The 21,238-nt window shown below is 43.6% G+C and overlaps 1 protein-coding gene and 1 long non-coding RNA gene across 2 annotated transcripts in view; both read left to right on the top strand.

Moving 5' to 3' along the window:
* The window catches only part of EPHA4 (EPH receptor A4), a 107,240-nt gene extending 104,741 nt beyond the window's left edge, over positions 1-2,499 (top strand). The window contains exon 18 of the transcript XR_012587458.1: positions 9-2,499. The gene's annotated coding sequence lies outside the window, so the exon portion shown is untranslated. The remainder of the gene's footprint in view (positions 1-8) is intronic.
* A 6,414-nt stretch (positions 2,500-8,913) lies between these two features.
* LOC141745262 (uncharacterized) lies at positions 8,914-10,638 on the top strand. The gene is made up of 2 exons (XR_012587723.1): positions 8,914-9,014; positions 9,557-10,638. It is a non-coding gene; the product is annotated as an uncharacterized LOC141745262 (long non-coding RNA).
* The last annotated feature ends 10,600 nt before the right edge of the window (positions 10,639-21,238 follow it).

Here is a 21,238-nt window from a genome sequence, read left to right as displayed (position 1 = left end):
TTGTGCAGGGAAATTAGATTTTGCATTCACGGACTCATAGCCCGTCCTATTGATCATATTGACCATGGAGGAACATAGACTAGACATGAAGCCTTCTGCATCCACAGTTGTGTCTTCCCTAGCACTGATTCTGGAAAACACACACTGAACAGTCATCGGTCCCTGAAGAGAGCGTGACTTTTACTTTCTCTTTTTTTTTTCCTTGCCGCCCACCCTGGTTTTTTTCTTCATTGAGAGATAACTAACTTGATAAGACTCAGCACCCGGTTGTCACTTGAGGAATGTACTGTGTCAAAGCTCTGCAGACTTCTGGATTTTTTTTTTCCTCCCCTTCTGCTTTCTCTTCCTACCTTTGGTTTTATTTATATATTTTGGCATTTTCTCTCCTCATCCCCCTGGCTGTCACTGCTGCATCTCAGATGAAGGCAGGTGACGCAGCGCTACACATCTTACCATGGACACCGGGCCAGGTGCCGCAGCAAAGAACCCAGTTCCTGTGAGCTGCCTATATACATTGCTGAAGTGACATTTTACACAAAACGTGCCATTGCAGTGATATAAGTATATTTTTTTTTCCCTTGAATGGATAATGGATTATTATCTCCTCTGAAAGGTGCGTATGTGTGCTTGTGTGCGTGTGTTTGCGTGCGAGTCACCTTGTGTGTAAAACTGCCTGTGAATGTGCCGAAAATGTCTCTGGAAGCGCAGGAGTCTCCTGTCATATGAGAGCAGGCCAATAGCTCGTGTCTGCAATGGTAGCAAGAACACACACATTAAAAAATGTTTAAATTTCTGTATCTATAAGTGTATTTTTTAGCTGCCACACTAACCTTAATGAGTAGTTCTGCAGCCTGAAACGGGCAATTTCAAGTTAGTTTTGGAGTTCTGGATTGTGGGATCCATAAGGGTGCTAAAGATTTTCCGAAGTGTCATTTATTCATACTGATGCCCTGTCCATGATCAAGACCGACCAGTTTCTCAGTGGCGCTGGTGATGGAGGCAACACCTGCGTATCCATCCACTGGTAACCCTGAACTGAATTCTTAAGTAGCCTTTTTTATCTGCAAAAATAGGATTTTAAAGACTTGTCGAATGCGAACAAATATATGCAATTCTTCCATTCACAGAAGCACCTTGCTCTGTGTGCAAGCTGTGAAACTTGTAACGTAATAATCAAAACACTTCAATTGCTCCCAGCACAGTTAAGGAACAAAATTGCAAGACCTGTGAGGTTACAGTAGGTAGCAAGAGTTGTGAGATGTGTCCTGTTCCTCGTGTGGGCGATGAAGAGCTGGTGAAGTGCAGTAGAAGGCACTCTTCCTTCCGTGGCCCGAGGAACAGTGCTGCGACTTACTGGTACTACCTAGAAAAGCTTTCTGTCTTCGGAAAATTCACCACTAACGTAGCGTGAGCTAGTTTTGAGTGGAGCCGTGGGCTGGAGCCCAGGGAGCGTAGGGCCGCTGGGTGTTTGGAGAAGGGCAGGAGATGCTCCCCGCTCGCCTCCTGGCCATGGGGGGCTGGCGTCTGCCGTGGCAGCCCACGCAGCCCAGCGAACTGCCACGGGACAGGGGCTCGCTCCAGCAGACGTGGGGATGCTGGATGCGCTGCCTTAAAGGAGAGCGGAGCCGCAAAGTGGTGTCCCAAAGTTGCTCCCGCTTCCTCCTCTTTTCCCTCCTCGCTGACCCTCTGATCTCATCCCGTATTTCTGCCTGCTCTGGTGGAGGAGCAGCCGCAGGTCCGTGGAAGGGGAGCGAGGGCGGATGCGCTGTCGGTGGAGGCCGGGCACGGTCATGGCGCTGGGAGGTGCCAACTGTGTCACCCAGCACGGGCCACCTGCGGCGGCTGCTCCGGACGGAGCTGGGTGCGAAAGGAAGGCGAGTGCCAGGGCACTGAAGAGGTCATCACCAGGGCCGTCTCGCATGGTAGAGCCTCTGTCTGTTAAGAAATTGTCCTGCTCACACACCACTGGTTGATGTTTGTCTGGGTTTCTTGCTGTACTAATTTTGTGATGGATCTTATGTATTAAAAATATATATGTATAAAATACAAAAGGCTGGTAAGTAACCAGTAAACAGGACTTAAAAAGCAGTATTTTTCTTTTATGTGACATTTTCATAACCAGAAAAAAAAAAAATCTGAAATACTAATCAGACAAATAAAAAGAGAGTGCATTTATTTTTTTGTATCACTGCAAGTATGTTGGAATATGCAAGGACTGTGGTTAAAATTAGAATGTATGAGGCATATTATAATTTAGTTCATACTTTAAAAAATCTAACAGCATTTCTTGGTTCGTGCATTTGAACGATCTCTGGGTTAGATATAGAGATTTTTCTATTTTGTTTTAATTTGTAATTTTTTTCCCCCTCCATGAATTTTAGGTACACATAACTTATGTCATTTATTTATGGTCTTTTATACCTAGTTTGTAAAATTGTAAAATAGCAAACAATGCAAACATTTGCATTTGAAAATAATAAAGTAGTTGCTGTACAAACCTGAAATGGACTATTTCTAATTATTGCATTTATTTTTTTTTATTTAGTGTTTATCCACAACAGATAAGAATGCAGAATTCAGAGTAATAATCCTGGTGTTTGCCCCAAAGGGATTAATTCTCTTCAGTAGACTTCACAGGAACACACTCCCGGACTTTATTTGAACTACGTAACTCCCACGTGTACCTTAAAGCACGTTACTTTTTCTTCTTCCGTCCCGGCCAGTGCCGCGTGCTGAGCATTTGTGATGTGGGAAGGATGCTGCAGTCAGGCTGACCTTGTTAACCGTCTCGGTGATTTTTCCTTGGAGACCAGGGAGTATCCATGGGCGCCGTGTCTGAGAAAAACCTGCAGGATCATGATGATGATGTTTTATTTGCACTCTTGGGATCTGCTGGGAATAGTCTCCCTCCCCTGTCTCCCGCTGTCTGGACCTTGCCTGGGCCCAGGCGTCACCTTGGCAGAAATCCTACAGTTTTCGCAGCTTCCTTTGGGCCAGGATTTCGCCTGGAATGTGGGAACTGTGACCTTGCTGCTGAGTTACTGCGCTTGCTGCTCTGCTGTAGGCTATGTTTGCGTGGGGCTGTGGGCTCCTGGCCAGAGAGGGAGAAGGTGAAAGGATCCAGGAGGGAGGGAGAAACCGAGGGATGAAATGCAAAGCTGAGGCGTGAGAGGGCGGGGAGCAGCAGAAAATGGAGCGGGACAGTTTCTGTGACGAGGACGGAGGGAGTGGATGTTGTGTGGAGGATACTGCGGTGTGATGGTAACACACGTGTGGGCGCCTGCTGCGTGGTCCGAGTGCCGAGGGTGTGATGTCCTTAACCATCGCATCATTGCAGTGCTGCTGCTTAGTTTAGGATATACAGACTTTCTGGCACTTTAGCTATCGGAATTCTATACATACACGCTTCAGAGGTACTGCGGAAAGAATGGTGACTCTTCTAGAAATTTGCTTAAGCTTTTGACGTGTCTATTTGAAAAATATTTTGAACCAAATTCTTCTTGGGAAAGATCCCAGTGATGCCAGCAGAACCGTATTGTACAGCGTTGGTCCCAAGAAGGTCCCGCCGATGGCGCTGGGTTTATTGTATTTTAAAAGCAAGTTCATTGAGTCCTTTTGTAGTTGGGAGAGCGAGCCGCCAGCCGGCTGGCAGGTTCTCCTGGGCCTTTATTCAGCCAGTCGGTGTATTAAGAGAGAATGTGTCATGGCTGGAAAAACAGATTCCATTTCACACGCATGAAGAAGTTTTACAAATAATTCAGTTTTATTGTGAAACGAAAGCAAAGCAAAACCTTTACATCTTTTTAAGACATAACTGTTTCAAAATGTCCAGTGAGGATTCAACACTTGGGTACTCTCCCTTCGCTTTTGGATATTCTGCTCTTTTTTCTCTTTTAGCTCCCAAATCCTATCCAAACTTTTTACCCTAATAGTTTTCCTCCAAGTATATGGATTTTACTGAAGTATTTCCTTACCAAAAAGGCATTGGTTCTCTCTCTGCCCCTCACTCTTTCCACGTATTTATACAGCACCATGAGGCAAGCGAGGCTGTTTACACATAAAGCCCATATATTTGATCTCGGTGACACTGTAGGTAGCTGCCCATGGGCTGAGCGTGGAGCAGCGCGAAGACCAGACGTGGTTTGTCTGGAGACAGTGGGGCCTTTCTAGACTTGTCAAGAAAAACAAAATGGTTTTTGACAATGGGGAAGGAAAAAGAACCAGCACGTTATGTCCTAAATCAACAACATGATTAAAACTAGAGCTGCGTTTGAGGCCTTGACCTCAGTTATTTTACCCTTTCCCTTGCGAGGAAGTACCCTTGGGCCATTGACTGATTCTCTACTGAATGGGTTACAGACCTCTGACATATCTTATTTCTGGCAGTGGCCCTGAACATAATTCTTTGTTTACAGGAGCCTCCGAGAAAGTTACATGAATATGCAGACGTTTTCTTTAAAAAAAAAATTAAAACTTAAAACATTCCATTCCAATCAGCTTAGTGAAATGTATTCTCCATGGGTGGATGGAGAGAGCAGCTACAGGAATATGCTACACTAACTTACTTTTATACATATACATAAATATAGGGCAATTATATTCCAGTAATCTGCTGTGGATTACTAGCCTGTAATCAGACCAACAAAAGATAATGAAATCCTCGTTTTTATAGTGCTCTTGAAGTTACTCATGATTCTGTTCTATAAAATCTTGTAACGAATTAAATGGGTTGAGGCATTTTGGTATTCATTTTATGAAGACTGTTTTTAAAATACCCCCCCCCCCCCATTGGTCAGCAGAACAAAACCACCGTCAGGAACCCCGCTCTCCTCCCATTTCTGCCACGGTCCCCCGCCTGCCCTGGGGTCAGTAACTAAAATCCCAGGGCCGGGCAGTCTGGGGCTGTCGGGCAATTAATTACAGGTGCCTGTTGCCAACTTTGTAATGACACGTTGGAGCTGCCTAGCCGAGGGATGCAGCAGCTCACGTACTGAGCTCCCGCTTCCCGGTCGGATTTTCAGCCTCACATTAATTGTCTTGCTGATGAAGCTCCCAAAATGTCTCCATCATAATCACCCAGGGGAGGGATTTTTCGGAAGCCAACTGTCACAGCAAGAAGCCAGGTAAGCTCAGAGAGGCTGGAAAGCTGTGGAGGGACCTGCTGTGCTGCTCTGGTGCCTCTCACGCCTCGGAGCCTGCTGCAAACCCTGCCCTGAGCCAGTCTCCATCAGAGACCTGCCCGAGGCAGGTTCTTCTTCCATCCCGCCTCTTGTGGCCTTCACGATCAGTCCTTCTCTCACAATAGAAATATTGCTGGGATGGCAGCTTTCTTGGAAGGTGTTGTCTTGCCTCCTCACCAGCAATGGTGGCCTGACCTGGGCCTCCTGTCACCTGGCCTGAGCCAGGCCAAAGGCACAGGAGGGTCCTCCGGCAAGTGAGGGGACGGGGGGGTGGGTGTCTCCTGTCCTGGGAGATGGTCTCTGAGCTCCTTCTTGTTTGAAGGCTGGGGGAAGGTCTTTAGCTCTGGGACAGCATCAGCATTTAGGCTGCTCCGCAATTGTGTCTGGCCAAGTCATACATGCTTTGAAAATGCAAACGTGTGGGAGGGGAGTGGGCTTCAGAGAGAGAGTTTTCAGTAGGTTTAAATCCAAATGACCCTTAGCTCTAGCCTCACATTTTCAGAAGTGCTGTGGAGCTCAGTGCCATCTCGTCATCTCAGTGCCACGTGCCGATGGGAGCCCTTGGAAACTCAAAAATTCAGCACAAGAATCCCCGGGGAAGCAGGGGAGTGCCCGGCTCATCTGATTAACCTGTGTCTGGGAGCTTACCTGGGACTTGCCAGCCAGCAGATTTGCAATATATGACAAGTATTAAAGAGCATTTGCTTTCACCTTTTCGAAAAATTGGTTAAAACTCTCCTGGAAAAAAATGCTTCTGGAAAAAAATATGAGGTTAAAATTGAATGATGATGTTCTTCCACACTTAGAGAGGCTGCTGAGTTGATTGAAGCAGTGTAATGTGAAAGGCCTAGAAAGGGCGACACTGACAATAATAAGAAAATAAGGATAAATGAGTTAATCTGATCCCATGGGTGGTATGAACTGATTTCACTGGAACTGCCCTGACTTGCATCAGCTTAAGGATCTAGTCCTTAGCTACATGAAACTTTAGGTAATGTTTATTTACATTTTTCCCCAGAAAAAATACTTTAAAGTGTGATTTGGCAACGACTCAAGTAGTGTTAGCACATTCAGCTTGGTCTTTTTGTCCACTGTATTTTTTTACGTGGCCATTACTCATGCAAATATTTGAAGTACATATTTAACCATACAAGATAGTGGTATCCAACAACAGACAGGAGGGTTTCTGTGGAGTCCCACAACTCCTCTCTTTGTCAGCTTTGTTTTCAGGTTCATGTTATGCTGGCAGATGGGGTTTGTTTGGCCAAATGGTTGGGATTGCAACACGACGTCCTCAGGGACCCTTTTTGTCATTTCTGCAGGGTCTCTCAGAGTGCTCCACTCTGGCTGTTGGAGAGGCAGGACTTCTATGTATCATTCACCGACTTTTGATCTCTAGTATCCCCAGATGGAGGAAAGAACTGGAAAATTGAACAGCCCCCTCATGCCATTAAATGAGTTTCAGGCTTGGGCGGGCGCGCACGGACACGACGCACTCCCAGTGTCCACAGTCCAAAGGGCAGCAGCGGCTCAGCGTTGCCTGGAGGAGCTGTGGAACTGGCAGAGCTGGGATTCAGGCACTTCTGATAACTTTCCTGATCCCTCATGAAGGGGAAGCAACCTAATAAGTTGGTTTTTTTCAGAAGTACCAGCAGTGCAGGTTCTGTTGTTTCAAGTTTTGAAGGTTCACCAATGATGATGCTGTTTGACACCATGTGGGCTTTTGTGGTGGCTTCCCACTGCGCTGGGTGAAGTAGGGAGGAGACACCAAGCCAGTGGCAGCTACTGAATATTTGCAGGCAGCATCTCCACTCTCCCCGTGACAAGGGATACCGCTTTCCTAGGTGTTGCTGCCGTCAAAAACTGACATCTAGAATTTTTTCTTACACAGGTGTTACTTCACTTCTCACTTGCTTTTGTTTTCACACCAGGCTGTAGCCCACAAAGAGCTACTTTTGACTTACACAGGGCTTTGGAGGGGATTAGTTTTGGAGCTGATTATTTTTGGAGCCAGTTTATCATCCTGAACAGGTGTAAGAGATCATCACAAATTTTTAATCAGCCTTGAAAGTGGGTGTATTTGATCCAAGAACAAAAAGCATTCACCAACTGCTAAATCCAATCAACCGTGGGTGACTGATTACCTTTAGTTTCCTCTAATTGATTGACTGTGGCATTTCTATGAAGGAGCTATTCTGAAACCCAAGGAAGTCCACACAAGTGTTTCAATTCTGGGAATAACTTCTAAGTTATGTATTAAACCTGTGAATTCATCAGTGCCGAGTATTATAAGCAAAATATACAGATGGATGTGCAAGAGCTGTGCTGGATTAGAGTGGGTGGGGGTTTTTTTCTTGCTTAGTAACAAGTTAAATAGTGAGAAGAATAAGTTTATGGATTGTTTGAAAAGAGTTTGAGGAGTTTTTTGTAGTAAAATGTTGCTGTAATATTGCCAGGTAGCATCTGGCAACGGAGCTTTCAAAAAGAGGCTCCTTTCATCCCAACAAGGTGTAGTACAAAATCTCTCTGTGTCTCTCTATGAGTATATGGAATTGCCTGGTGTACACACGTGCATGGAAAGAGCTTTGTTCTGGCTGAGCGTTGTGGTCCAGCGCTGGGCACCACACCTCCGCTCTCGCCCCAGCCCAGCCGCGTCTCTGGAGTGTTACCGCTGGAGACGCCTCCTCAAGCTCTAGTTGACGCTGCACTGACACCAAGCGTGGCGGTGTGCGGGAGCTAGCTCTGGAGGACGCCACCGTCGGCTCACTGCGTGCATGGGCTTACCTGTCCCAGGGACACCCTTAGCAGACAATTCAGATACGATTTGTAGTACCAGCATTAGTTTCTCAAATAGGTCCAATTACCTTTACTTGCACAGCTGAAAATGTCAAGTGCTGAAGGACCATTTCCACAGCAAATGCTGTGCATGCTGCTGCTACTGCGTGTTCTAGGGCAAATCATTAATGGCATTATTGTTTATTTTCATCACAATACGACAAGTCCAGCCGGGAATGAATGTGCACAATACACTGGGATGCTTTTGGTACAATACAGAGCAACCTGTCAGAAGGTGACTCAGATCCAAACAAAGGTACAAGCCCTCATGCAGCAGGACTCACTCACTTGCAGCTTTCAGACCGTCTGGTGGTGGGCTGGGACCAGGGTTCTCGTGGGATCCATGGAGAACATTTAAAAAAAATGCTTCTGAGCCTGTGAGAATTTTTGCCACAAGCGACGGGAGTCCCTGCGAGCAGCCACCTTCCCTCTAAAGTGCAGACTTCTTCCACATTCAACCTCTTTAATAACAAGAAAAAATATCTTGGGACTATTTTAATAATAAAAAGAAAATCACTCTTTGTTCTTATAAAAGAACACAGGCAGGTCACATCAATCTGTCCCTGAGCTTGACTGGAAGAGTTTGGGTGGGACTGATGACATATTAAAATGATAGAGATTTGGTTGGTAAAATTCTTTCACTGGGGCCACCTACGCATAGGGGTAACCTGGTTAAGGAGAAAAGACAAACACGCTGCTGACATTGCGTCTTTTTGCTACCCTAACTTCAGCTACTTTAGTTTTGTTTCTGTCTGAGGTAACTGCGACTGGTTGTCTTCAGCATGACCTTTGGAAGGTGTATAAAACCACGAGTGGTCAACGTGTATCTAGCCTTTGCCAGCTGTGGAAATTATCCAAGGTGTATCCCAGCTGCTGGGCATCTCTTTTAATTGCAAACCGCAATTAGAGTGCTCCCATGCTCTTGGCTCCCCAGCTAGCCAGCAGCTGCTTGGAAGGGGAGAAGGAACTCACAAGGAGCCAGTTCCCTGAGGATACAAGGTCATTTTTTTCCTCTTTGGGCTTGGGCAGCAGGGCTGGGAGCTGTTACGGTATCAGGAGATGCAAATGTTGTCTCTGTGAATTAATTACGGAAGTGGTGCAAGCTCTTCCTGACCAGAATATGCCTCCAGGCTCAGCTGGGGATGCATCCGAGCTCTGTGAGTCTTGGGGCATCTCAAGGGATGATGTTTCTGGGCTCAGAAGCTGGGGAACAGCAGATCTGATGCCTCAGCTGGTGCTTTTGTGGTGTGTTTCGTATCATAGCGAGCCTTTAGCTTGTCATTTGCGTACCAAAGGGGTGGGGGAAAGCAGCAAACAGCAAACAAGTGTGGCTTAAATCAGAAACACCTGCAAAATCATGCTAAATTTGTGTGCGTGCGTGTGTGCGCGTGCACGTATTTTAACTGAAAGCAGGGGCATATTGTTTTTTTAGATTGTAGTTCTGCAGTTTGTTGAAAAATGATATGGTCCTCATTCCCTCCTCCCAAAGTTAATTGTTGTCAAACACTGAGCCAACTGAAATAAGCTTTTGTTATTCACAGCGGAGGAAGAAAAGCCGAACAGAATCGGTTTGCGTTCCAGGAGCATACGACCAGTTCTGGGCCTGAGCTCGGATTTGTATTGCATTGATCAAAGAAACCAGCTAGAGAAATAAATAAAGCAAGGGCCTCGTCTGGACCTTCAGCAGAATCACTAGGCCTGCTTGGCAGGTTCTGCCTGAAATTCTCCTCTCTCAAGAAACCTGCACGTTTGCATTTGAAAAATTATGTTGACTGGTAATTACTCCACACAGTGCTATCAGCAGTGCCGGTGCTGGGTTTGTTCATCTGTGCTTGGGTCTTCAGTCCCTCGGTGCTCTTATTCTTGATGCAGACAACCTCAAGTCAAAGTTTGGCTGATAAAGCCCTGGTTTATTGTTTTTTTCGATTGCTTCCTTCCTATGCTCATCCCAAATTATTCATATTTCCTATTCTCCAGCTCGCATTTATGTCAGTTTTTTCCTTTTCCATCACTAAACCTCCCTCATGCCTCACTCCCAAACTGCCACTGGTGAGGATTTTCCATTTTCCCAAGTCCTGAATGCGCCGTGACTTCCTGGCAGCCCCGGTCTCGTTACAGGACTGGAGAGGCTTGTCATAATGACACGCATCCAGAGAGCATCACTACAGTATCTAATGCAAATACAAACATATTTCAGGAATAAATGAAAAGCAGCTCTACTTAAATTATTGAGGAAATAAAGACAATGTGCTGTTGGGTACTGGAATGCTTCCTGCCTTTGTTCGCGGAGAAGCAGTTAAACATCGCACACGTTCCTCTATATGTGCTTCGTGTTCTGGGGATGAATTTGCCCCTCGTGTGCGACTGAGAAGCCGTATGTGGTATTGTCAACAGACATGGGACTGCCCAGGCAATTCCAAGCATTCACGTAACCCAAACAGCTTCCTAGCACGGGAGAAGTCACCAGATGATTTTTGTTACGCTAAGTCTTATTTCTGGACGGACTATTAATCTTTTGTTCATCTACCTTTTTCCTTATTGGTTCTAATTTTTATTGACTGTTGAACAAACTTGTACTAATGCTAAGCCCTTTCTGCTTGTATTAAAAAAGGATTTCCATGGACTTATAAGCTTACCTCTTTGAATCAGAATGACATGTTGGTTTATCTCATAATCTTTAATATCTCATTATCAGCAGGAACAGCATATGGAATCTTAAATTGAGCAACTGGAGGTCTTATTTGTGAACAAATTGTGTTAATTGTAAAGTCTGAGTCTGTGTGTTGGGATTGCGTGGCAAGGTTTTGGTAGAAGGGGGGTTACAAGGATGGTTTCTGTGAGAAGCTGCTCGAAGTTCCCCGTGTGCCCAACAGAGCTAATGTCAGACGGCTCCAAGACAAACCCGTCGCTGGCCAAGGCTGAGCCCATCAGTGATGGTGGTGGTGCCCCTGGGGTAACATATTTAAGATGGGGGAAAAATACCCTGTGGAGCAACAGCTAAAGAGAGGGGTGAGAGAAACAACTCTGCAGACACCAAGGTCAGTGAAGAAGGAGGGGAGAAGGTGCTCCAGGCACCGGACCAGAGATTCCCCTGCAGCCCATGGTGAAGACCATGGTGAGGCAGGCTGTCCCCCTGGAGCACATGGAGGTAAATGGTAGAGCAGATATCCACCTGCAGCCTGCTGAGGACCCCACAGCAGGGCAGGTGGATGCCCAAAGGAGGCTGCGACCCTGTGGGAAGCCTGGGCTGAAGCAGGCTCTTGGCAGGACCTGTGGCCCCATGGAGAGTCCATGCTGGAGCAGGTTTGCTGCCAGGACTTGTGTCTCTGTGGGGGACCCATGCTAGAGCAGTCTTTCTGAAGGACTGCACCCTGCGGAAAGGGCCCACGTTGGAGCAGTTGGTGAAGAACTGCAGCCCGTGGGAAAGACCCCCCATTGGAGAAGCTTGTGGAGGACTGTCTCCCATGGGAGGGAAGCCCATGGTCGAGCAGGGACAGAGTGTGAGGAGTCCTCCCCCTGAGAAGGAAGAGGAAGGGGCTGCAGGAACATGTGATGAACTGACCACAACCCCCATTCCCCATCCCCCTGGGCTGCTCGGGGGGAGGAGGCGGTAGAGGAAATCAGGAGTGAATCTGAGCCTGGGAAGAGGGTCAGGGGACGGTGTTTTAAGCTTTGGGTTTTATTTCTCATTACCCTGCTCTGGGTTGATTGGTAATAAATTAAACTAATTTTCTCCAAGTCAAGTCTGTTTTGCCCGTGATGGTAATTGCTGAATGATCGCTCCCTGTCCTTATCGCAACCCATGAGCCTTCTCTCCTCTGTCCAGCTGAGGAAGGGAGGGATAGAGCAGCTTTGGTGGGTGACCAGAGTCCAGTGAGGGTCAACCCACCACAGTCTGTGCAAAATAACCATGCACCTTCCATATGTAGCTGCATGAACTGGCATTTATCCCCATAGATGAGGTGACTTGCACTTGAGTATTTACTTAGGGCGGTATTGAACTGGTGGGATTGGAGGTGTGTTCCTTCATTTGTTTCATTTTGCAGCCTTTTCTTTTCTCTTTGGGCTCAGTGTTGTGTTCTGGGGCTTTGGTTCAAATGAAAACCACTTAAAGCAGCTGCGTTTCAGCTGTGTGCTCATTTGTAGATGGTATTTGATATATGCGGTGTTGTTCTTTTTGTTTATATATCATTTGTAAACCAAACCGGATTGTTTTAATGGATTTGCTGAAGAGCGCAGCCAAGCATTCAGCTCATGAACTGTCCTCTTTGATTCATTGCTATTTGAAATTCAGTGTGTGACTGGGCAACTGAGTTGCATGGGATTTTTTTTTATGTTGCCTGAATCAATCAAACTTTCTCAGTGAGAAACTGCAATTTAAAAGAAAAACACACAAAACAGAAAAACTCTGTTCATATTCTAAGGCCCAGGTTTCTAGAAGCGTGAAGCAGCCTTAAAGATGGCTTAAGAAGTCAGCTGGGGTTTTCCTGGCATGAAATAGCACAGAGCTAGTACAGTTTGTCTTGCAGCGCTTTAGTTCAGACCAAGCCTTGTAAGCAGGTATAAATCTGCGCCGCCCTGATGAGTTAGGAGGTTGTCTTTGCTTCAGTCCGGGCTCCAGGATGTGAAAAGTTTGTCTGAAAGGAGAAGGCGGCGGCTGGGGCAGAGCTGCAGCCAGGCTGAGGAACAAAAGGGAAGCCAAGAAAGAGGAGGGGGAAAAAAAGCAGAGGAACAATTTATAACACAAAAACGTGGAAAAGAGCATGTTACAAAGTTTTTCAAAAAGGAGGATTTGCTCATTTTTAGAGTTGTCATAATGAAAAGTGAAGTCACAAATTAACAGTGTTCACTCTGCTCTGATGAATTAAAACCTCATAACTATATTTACTAATTATCGAAACAAAAGATAATCTAAGAACGTGGAGTCTGTTGTGTGTTAAAGAGTTCACAACATGGACAATGGACCCTAGAGATCCCTGGACATGGCCCGCAATGTGGAGCGGATGTTTGTAATGCGTTGCATACGTCCCTCCATGCACATCTGATTTGGGGCTGGCAGTCTGTGCTGTTATTTCACTTGATTTGTATATTTTAAAAGCCCCAGCTCCTTCCCCACTGAAGATGGGGAGATTACTTTTTATCTTTGTTTTAATTGGACATGAGTAAAGCAGATTCCTGACAAAGCAAAAATCCAAACATTTTTCTTCCTATTACTTTTCAGAAAGCAAATATTTTTAAGGGTTCAGAGGGCTCTGCAAGTCAAGTGTCAGAACTGGGAAAGGAGAAAAGTTGGGAGATGGAAGGGAAACTGTGTGGAAGAAGAACGGCAGAGTGCTGGCTGGGAAAAACAATAATGGATACTATTGTTTTCTGGGTAGAATGAAAGGTCTGTGCCCTTGGCTGGTGTTAATTGGCCTAACTCCTCTAAACTTGGTAGAGGATTGATTCACAGCAGCTGTAATCCTCAAGTTAAATCCCAGCCCCACTGGGAGTTTTATCATTGTCTTCAAAAGAAGAAAGATTTTAACCTGTGTGTTATTTTATTCAATCACCTAGTGAATCTCTTCACAGTAAAAGAACTTGGCTCAGCCAGCGCTCCCCTGCGGGAGGGATGGGGTTCAGATTGCTTTATGAACTAGAAATGTGGAACTAGCTTTCTGGAAAAATTGTCAAAAAACCTTCTGAACAAGCCTTTGGCTAATCTTAGTAGTTTATGTTTTTTTCACAGATATTATTCAAAACTGCCAAATTGCCAAACTTTCAAATCCAAGCCAGGTGAAAATTTCAGGTTTTGGCTTATTTTCAAATCCAAGCCAGCATTGTTTGGGTTTAGGTCCAACCCATGGCAGTGAATAATCTGTTTTCACATAGTCATGGTAGACAACTGAGCTACTGTTAACGTACAGGAGCACACGCATAGATTTTATTTTTAGTACGTGGCATGCATAGGAAGCAAGTGTTGATCCTTGCTTATCACAGGATAAGTTCAAGGAAGCCAAACACAGCTGTAAGGTGTGAACCAGGCCAGCTGATTAGGGGTGATGAGATTTAATGAGGAGCAGCTGAGGGAGCTGGGGTTGTTCAGCCTGGAGAAGAGGAGGCTGAGGGGAGACTTTCTCACTCTCTACAACCACCTGAAAGGAGGGTGTAGAGAGGTGGGGGGTCGGTCTCTTCTCCCAAGTAACAGGTGATAGGACAAGAGGAAACAGCCTCAGGTTGCAGCAGGGGAGGTTTAGACTGGATATTAGGAAAAATTTTTGCAGTGAAAGGGCTTTTAAGCATTGGAGCAGGCTGCCCAGGGAAATGTTTGAGGCATCATTCCTGGAGGTATTTAAAAGAGAGGTAGACGTGGTGCTGAGGGACATGTTTTAGCGATGGTTTTGTCAGAGTTAGGTTGATGGTTGGACTAGATGATCTGAAAGGTCCCTTCCAACCTTGGCAATTCTATGATTTTATGAATGACAAAAAGTACAGTCCTCAGCTGGACTAAATCTCCACCTGATGGAGTCAATGTGGGATTGGCCCTTAGCTGTCCTTATGCACAATGGTGTGATTCCAGAGCTGCCACAGACTACTCAAACCCTAAGGGACAGGAAACCAGCATAAAGCTCCTATTTTTGCATCTTTCATGTTTTTTCCAGAGTTTGTAAATTTTGAACCATCAGAAAGCTGCATTTAGGTTGCTATTCAGGCTTGGTTTTGCAGTGTCAAATATTGCCTCCTCTTTTGTTTAACTATGTGGAGTGGTAACCTGTGTATACAGAATATTGACACATTCTTAATTATTTTACTCATTGCGGGTTTAAGATGCTAAATTCAACTTCCCTTAGGAATAAACTGGGCTCAGTTCCTCAGGCTCTGAATGAAATAGTGCAAGAAACATCAAAATTCCACTGTCAACACCATACAGATATACACAAAGCCAAGACAAACTCCCCTCACAACACAGCAAACATCCATACGCTCAAGCACGGGAAGTAGACATGGAAAAGCAGTATATACATGGTTTAAAGATAACGATATTCATGGTGAGGACCAACTTGCTTGCTCCAAGTCTTTTTTTTCCTGGAAATTGGTTTATTTTTTGTCGTTGAAAAGAAATGACAGGATCTCAAATGAACTAGCTCTTTTTTTTTTTTTTTGTCATAGAAATGTGGTCTCTTTTGGTGCTGTTGTCAAAATGTCTAACTTTTGGGGATGTCCTGTTCAAAAGTTGATTTAAAATTAGAAAGGCAGTTTTTGACAGGACTTCACTTGTTTTTTGTTTCTTGAAAATAAACCAGAAGAGTAACTGCTATGCCAGAATAGTGGTGTTTTAAGGCCTTTCGTAAGGGAAAAGATAATGGAGAATCTGTATTTTTTTTTTTTTTTGCTTTCTTCATGTTTTCTGTGTATTTTTTCCTCTGTTGGTGAACCCCACCCCTGAAATTGTTTCTAAGCTTCTACTTCATGCAATTGTGGTCTTCTCAGCTTTACCTTTAGCTTCTGTTTTATTTTCCTTTTTTCCTGTACTGTCTTTATAACTAAATTTTGATTCTTTTCTTTGTCAGGTTGCTACCAATCACTGTAGTATGAGAGCTGTAGTATTTCATTCTATGGCTGTTTTCTGTAACTGTATACCAAATAAAGGCTGCTGTATTATTTTATGGAAATGAACGGTGGTCCACAGCCATCACTATCCGAAAGCTCTCTATAGACTTTGTAATATTGGCAACGTTCTTGCAGAAGTGCTGTTAGCAGAGGGAAAGGTAAGGCTCACGTCTCCAGCTTTAGCTTTCCAGCTCTAGCCACGTTTGTGGGCAAGGGAAGGACTGGGACTAGGCTCTAGCAGGAGAGCAAGATGAATACTTATGGTGGGGAGAACTTGCTCTGGGTGTGTGTGGAGGGCAACTTTCTTTTGGTCAAACTGGAATGAAAGCCTGTTTTCTCTGTCAAGACACACCCCTTCTCCTTAAAGCTCTTAACTGCTTAGTCTGTTCTCAAGCAAGCAATTGTTTTTCTGTTTGGATATTAAAATAAAAAATAATCAGAGATATCAAAATCATATATTCAGATTCCACATTTTTTCCTTTACATACATAGTCAAAGTCACAGCAACCCTAAGTTTGTGAAGAGATAGACCACAAAGGTCTCTTTTAGTTGCAAATTTTAACTGGGAATTTAATTTAGGAGTTATTAGCAAAGGGCAGTTTGGGGGCTTTGGCTGCATGAGAGGCGTCTGAGCATCAGGTTAACTTGGTATGGGGGTGGGAGGGTTGAGGAGAGGGCAGTTCCTTGTAACACCTGGTCCTTCCTCTCTCTTTTCTGTTGTTCCACCAAACTACCCATCTGCATGGGGCTAGCTGCACTCCGTTAGAGAAGCAATTACATAGGGTCTTTTTCATGTAATTTAACATAAACTAGCACAATAGCCCCTGACAGTAAATGTGGACAACTGTTTTGCAGTTTCAGACTTAGCAACCAAAACCAAGAGGTTGTTCAGGCTACAAAGGCAAAGAGTGGAAGCCGTTCAATATCAAATTGCCACATACTTTAATAAGGACAAGCAAAGAGCTGGAGTCAAGAGGCTATAACAGGAGAATAGCTGGGCACACTGATACTTCTTGTAGCTCTCCTACTTAGCTGGCTCGCGAGAAATGGGTCACCAAACGCTGTGAAGACTGCTGCAGCTATCAGTGCTAGTAAATAGCTGAAGCCCATTTAATTCTGGCCAGCTTAGGGGAGTTAAAAATTCCATCACATCATGCCATGGCTTCCTCTTCACACTGCACAGGCACTCCATAAATCCACACGGCTCTTTCCCTCTTATCTGAATCGCAATGCAGTTATTAAACAAATTGTAAGTCTATTTCATATCCTTTTTAATACTTTGAAAACTGCACAATATAAGGCTTAATAAAAGCTGAATGCTCCAAAACTGCTCTTAGAACTGAAAATATGACTACATCAAAAGACTTTACAAGGGCAGGATTTTAATGGCTGAATAATACGCTGGAACGGAGCAGTAATTTCTTCTCGAATGCTGGGATGAATTATTTATGCTTTGACAACATTATGTGTCTCTAAAGCAGCTTTTAGTTATTCGCCTATTCGAGGACACAGCTGATCCTGCTGCCCGCTCTTGTAATTACATTAACCTCTTGACACTACATGACAAGCTTTTCCTGTGAACTGCGATCAATAGCCCATAACTGCTACCTATTTAATAGGGCCATGGTTACACTTCAGTTCAGATATAATTAGCTCTTTTCCCCCTTCCTCTTTTAACAGAGCATGGAAAAAAAACCCATGTTGTTTAAATTAAAAAAAAAAAATACACACAACAAAATAAAGGCTGTTAAGGAAAAGAATAAAAGCATTCAAATCACTGAATAGGCAAGTAATATGTTCCCTGAGTTTCTGTTCAGAAATGTGCAGCCCTTCCATTAGTCCCCATCTGCATTTGAATGGAACTGGAAGCTATAGCGTATGAGGATTTGTAGGAATCAATTACAGAAGTGTTGGTACAGGTGGGCAAGGCTGCGACCTGATACAGTTGAAGCCCACACTGGTAATGAGATAAACTAGGTTCCTTTCTGCTCTGTTTTCACCTAGCTTTAATAGAAGCATAGCATTTTGTTGCATACCATTGGAGCTACTTTGTCTCAGGGATATATTTAGATTCAGATAAATACCTACAGCATATGTATTGAAGAAGTTTGACTAATTGTGTTAACGCTTTTAAACAAGTAATGCTTTCTTGCATTTCTTTGCAATCATTTGGCTATTTGGGCTGTATTATGGACTATCTGAACAGACTAATGAATACCATATGAAAGATGAAGGCTGATCTTGGCCTTGATGGAACAGAAATTACCTGTCTGGTAGTCTGTAAAACAGCTTCCCGTTCCTTGATCTGTAGACAGGCGGCCATGCTCATGCCATTGGCCCAAACAGCATTGCCCTAGTTGTAATTTCAAAGTTTATGTTCCCTATTCCAAATAGTTCTTTGCCTTTTCATGCATTACTTTGCAAAATGGCCTTTGGGAACTAAAGAGGTTTTGTGGGTTTTTTTGATTTTGGGTGGATTTTTTTTTAGTTGCGGGGTTGAGTACTTTAGGACACTGCTCATTTTCAAAGGACAGGATAAGCACTTGTAATTAAGTTTAATAGCTTCTTCTAAATAGGCTGTTTGCAAGACTTGTATTCTTTCACTCAAGATCCAAAGAAATCAAGTCCATGAGGCTCTTCCCAGCTCCTTCAAGGGATCTCCGACCAGGTCTGCACCAGGAAAAATTAATGCTATCAAAACATTACAAAGCAATATGGGTAATGAAAGAACCTAGATGGTTTCTCTCAACAGAAACATGTCTTTTTAGATTTATGAACACTTCAGGTTGGGTACCTCTATGTTTTTTTTAGGAACTGCATTTGAATTTCAGACTTTTTTTGGTTAGATGCTTAAATTCATGTAAGATCTGTGTCTTAGATCTTGCTTCCCCTTCTCTAAAATTACTGGAAAATATTCTTTACTTCCTTGACTTCATTGGTAGGAAATGGTCTTTTGTGAGCGTACCTGTTGTGACAAGCTTTTTAAAAATGCAAAAATTACAGACTCTACCTTCAGCTTACAAGTAGTTATTCTCTAAAGAAAATACATTCTCTTGTAAAAATAATAGCTTTTGTTTACTTGTGTTTGTACATTTTGCTTACTTAGATGATACTACAGACTGTAGACATTGATGAGGTTATAGGAGGCCTCATGGACCTGACAGTGCCTTACCCTCACTGAAACAAAACTTCAACTGCTCTGTGACATTGATTCTCCAGAGTAAGAGAGTTTGATTAACAACATGTATTCCCAGGAAGGTTTACCTTTGCTTAGTAAATATTTTATTTCCTATTTCAAGACTGTAACAACGCCATAGTTCTACCCCACCCTCAAAAGATCAGAATAGAATAATAGATATGAAAGCATATTTCTGCTATAAAAACTTCCTTATCAGTGTATGCAGTTACTATCTGGACACATTTTTTTGCAACACAGATGGATTAACAGAAGTGTTAATACCATTCTAAATTAGAGTAATAACGCTGTTTGAGATGGTAACTAGACGCTCCTGGGGATAGCACTGAAGTAATCAACTGCAATGCAAAAGTTCCAAGGAAACTCTGAAACGCCTTCCCATTTCTCTAAAGAGACAAAAGACAAGAAAGAGAAGAGCTGAATTAGCAGTTAATAATATATAATGACTTAGAAGTTTGAAGTTTGTGATGATTCATAATTATTGTAAGAAACCAGTTAGTCGATTCATGAATTCAAGACGAGCTTGTTTTCCTGCACGCTGCCTATTGCCACTCATTGTAGTTGTGGGGTGTTGTACCGCCTTTCAACAGCGCTTCATTTTTGGAGAATTTTTTTTTTTTTTTCCTACAGCATGTCTGTCAAGCAAAGGGTTTGGCTAGGTTTTCTGTTCCTCTTCCTTAAATTTAAAGAAAATAAAGGAGATCAGTCAGAGTTTCTAAGATATTTTTGGTAACAACATTTCCCTCTCACAGATTTGTCGATCCCAGTAGTTGACAAGGTGTGTTAAAGCAAGTTCTTATAAAACTGCTGTCCTAAGAAAAATGAAAGATTATCTGCTTCTCTGCAGAAGGCAGACATCCTCTTTTTACGACTTCTGAGTGCGCCAGAGGTTCTCAAACGTGAACCTCTTGTAGCCTTGACAGTCTTGAAAATAGAGCAAAGGAGACATAGGAAGGAGACAGAGGTAAAGGACCTGAGGGGAGGGCAGGGAAAGGAGGAGGAGGGCTGGTTCTCAGAGCAGGGCAGAAGCGAATACCGCAGCCGCAGAATAGATCAGTCTGTCTGCGAGACTGACATTTGGGAATGCATCAAATAAAAGAAAGGCATTTAGCAGCTTACTTACTTCCACAGTTAGCAACCCCTCTGCCCCAGATGAAAAAACTGATAATTTTCTTACTGTTTTTATAGGTTACTTCTATCAAGATGTCAGAAGATCTTGGTCTTTCTTTGAGGCTCCCCTTGTGTTATTTGAACATGTCAGTTACAGTTTCTCTACCAAAGATACTCCCATCTATTTATAAAAAGGGAATGTTTCATTATCCCCGGTTTACAAAGCAGGAATTGAGGCACGCTGGTAGGTAGTTATTTCATTAAAGGTCACCCAGACAGTATGTGACAAAGCCAGGAACAGAAGTCAGATCTTTAGGATCACAAACCTGTTCCTTAATCACAAGGATATCTTTCCTCCTGCATTTTTTCTGTTTGAAATGGGCTGAGAAACCCTTTATGAATGTGGATTTGTTTAATGGTATTACAAGATTAACACTAGTCATCTGGCTGGAATTTTTACTCGCGAGTCATATCACTATGTATTTATTTAATACAAGATAACCTTTCATTTTCCTGCTGGCAAATATTTTATTTCAGAGATATTAAGCTGACTAAACTTACAACTTGCATGAGTGATATGGAATTTGAAGTTAAACCGTAGACTTCTATTTATAACTGATAGCAAGAGGGATTTCAGTTCATAATTAAAAATAAAAAAATCAACAGCTTGTCAGCATTAAAATGAAGGAAGTCTGCATTGGGAAATGCACAGCATAGCTGAAGAGTTTATGCACCCACTTATTTTCTTGCACACCCATGTGATTAATCTCTGTGCTATCAACTGGGCTTGCAAGCAGGGATTTCCTCAGCTCTGTGTTGCACAGAGCAAGGCAGGTCCCGAAACGAGTTCAAAGCTGCTTCAGTTTTCCTGGGTTTTTCTTTTTGCTACAGTAACTGGCAGACTCTGGATTGTTATGAGCAGGGTGTTTCTCATCCTGCCAGGCCTTTTCCTAAAGCCTCTGCCAATTTGACCTCATAGTGGGGTACATCAGCCTTTTAAGGCTGAATGAGTTGAGAATGTGGTTGGGAGTGAGTATACGGTTTCGATTACTATCTTTAAGCAGATTTGGCACCTTCATCTGACATGGGGAAGTGGAAATGAAAATCAAGCCTGGAATCACCTGTATGGCAATGCAAAGCACTCCCACTAGGCTGGCAAGACAGAAGATTGCAGGACACATCTTAAATGTAGGCGCAACTCCATTAAAGCCATTACCCTAGCTCAGGAGCTTCTTTTCCAGAGTTTTCTCAGCTGGGGGGAATCAAACACTTTCTAAAAGCACCTAAATAAGTAAGGTCTTTGAGCATTTCACTGAGGTAACCCTGG

The sequence above is a fragment of the Larus michahellis genome, chromosome 6, assembly GCF_964199755.1.
Source record: "Larus michahellis chromosome 6, bLarMic1.1, whole genome shotgun sequence".
Lineage (NCBI taxonomy): Eukaryota > Metazoa > Chordata > Aves > Charadriiformes > Laridae > Larus > Larus michahellis.
The sequence above is the reverse complement of the archived record's forward strand: the minus strand, read 5'-3'. Positions and strand labels throughout refer to the sequence as shown.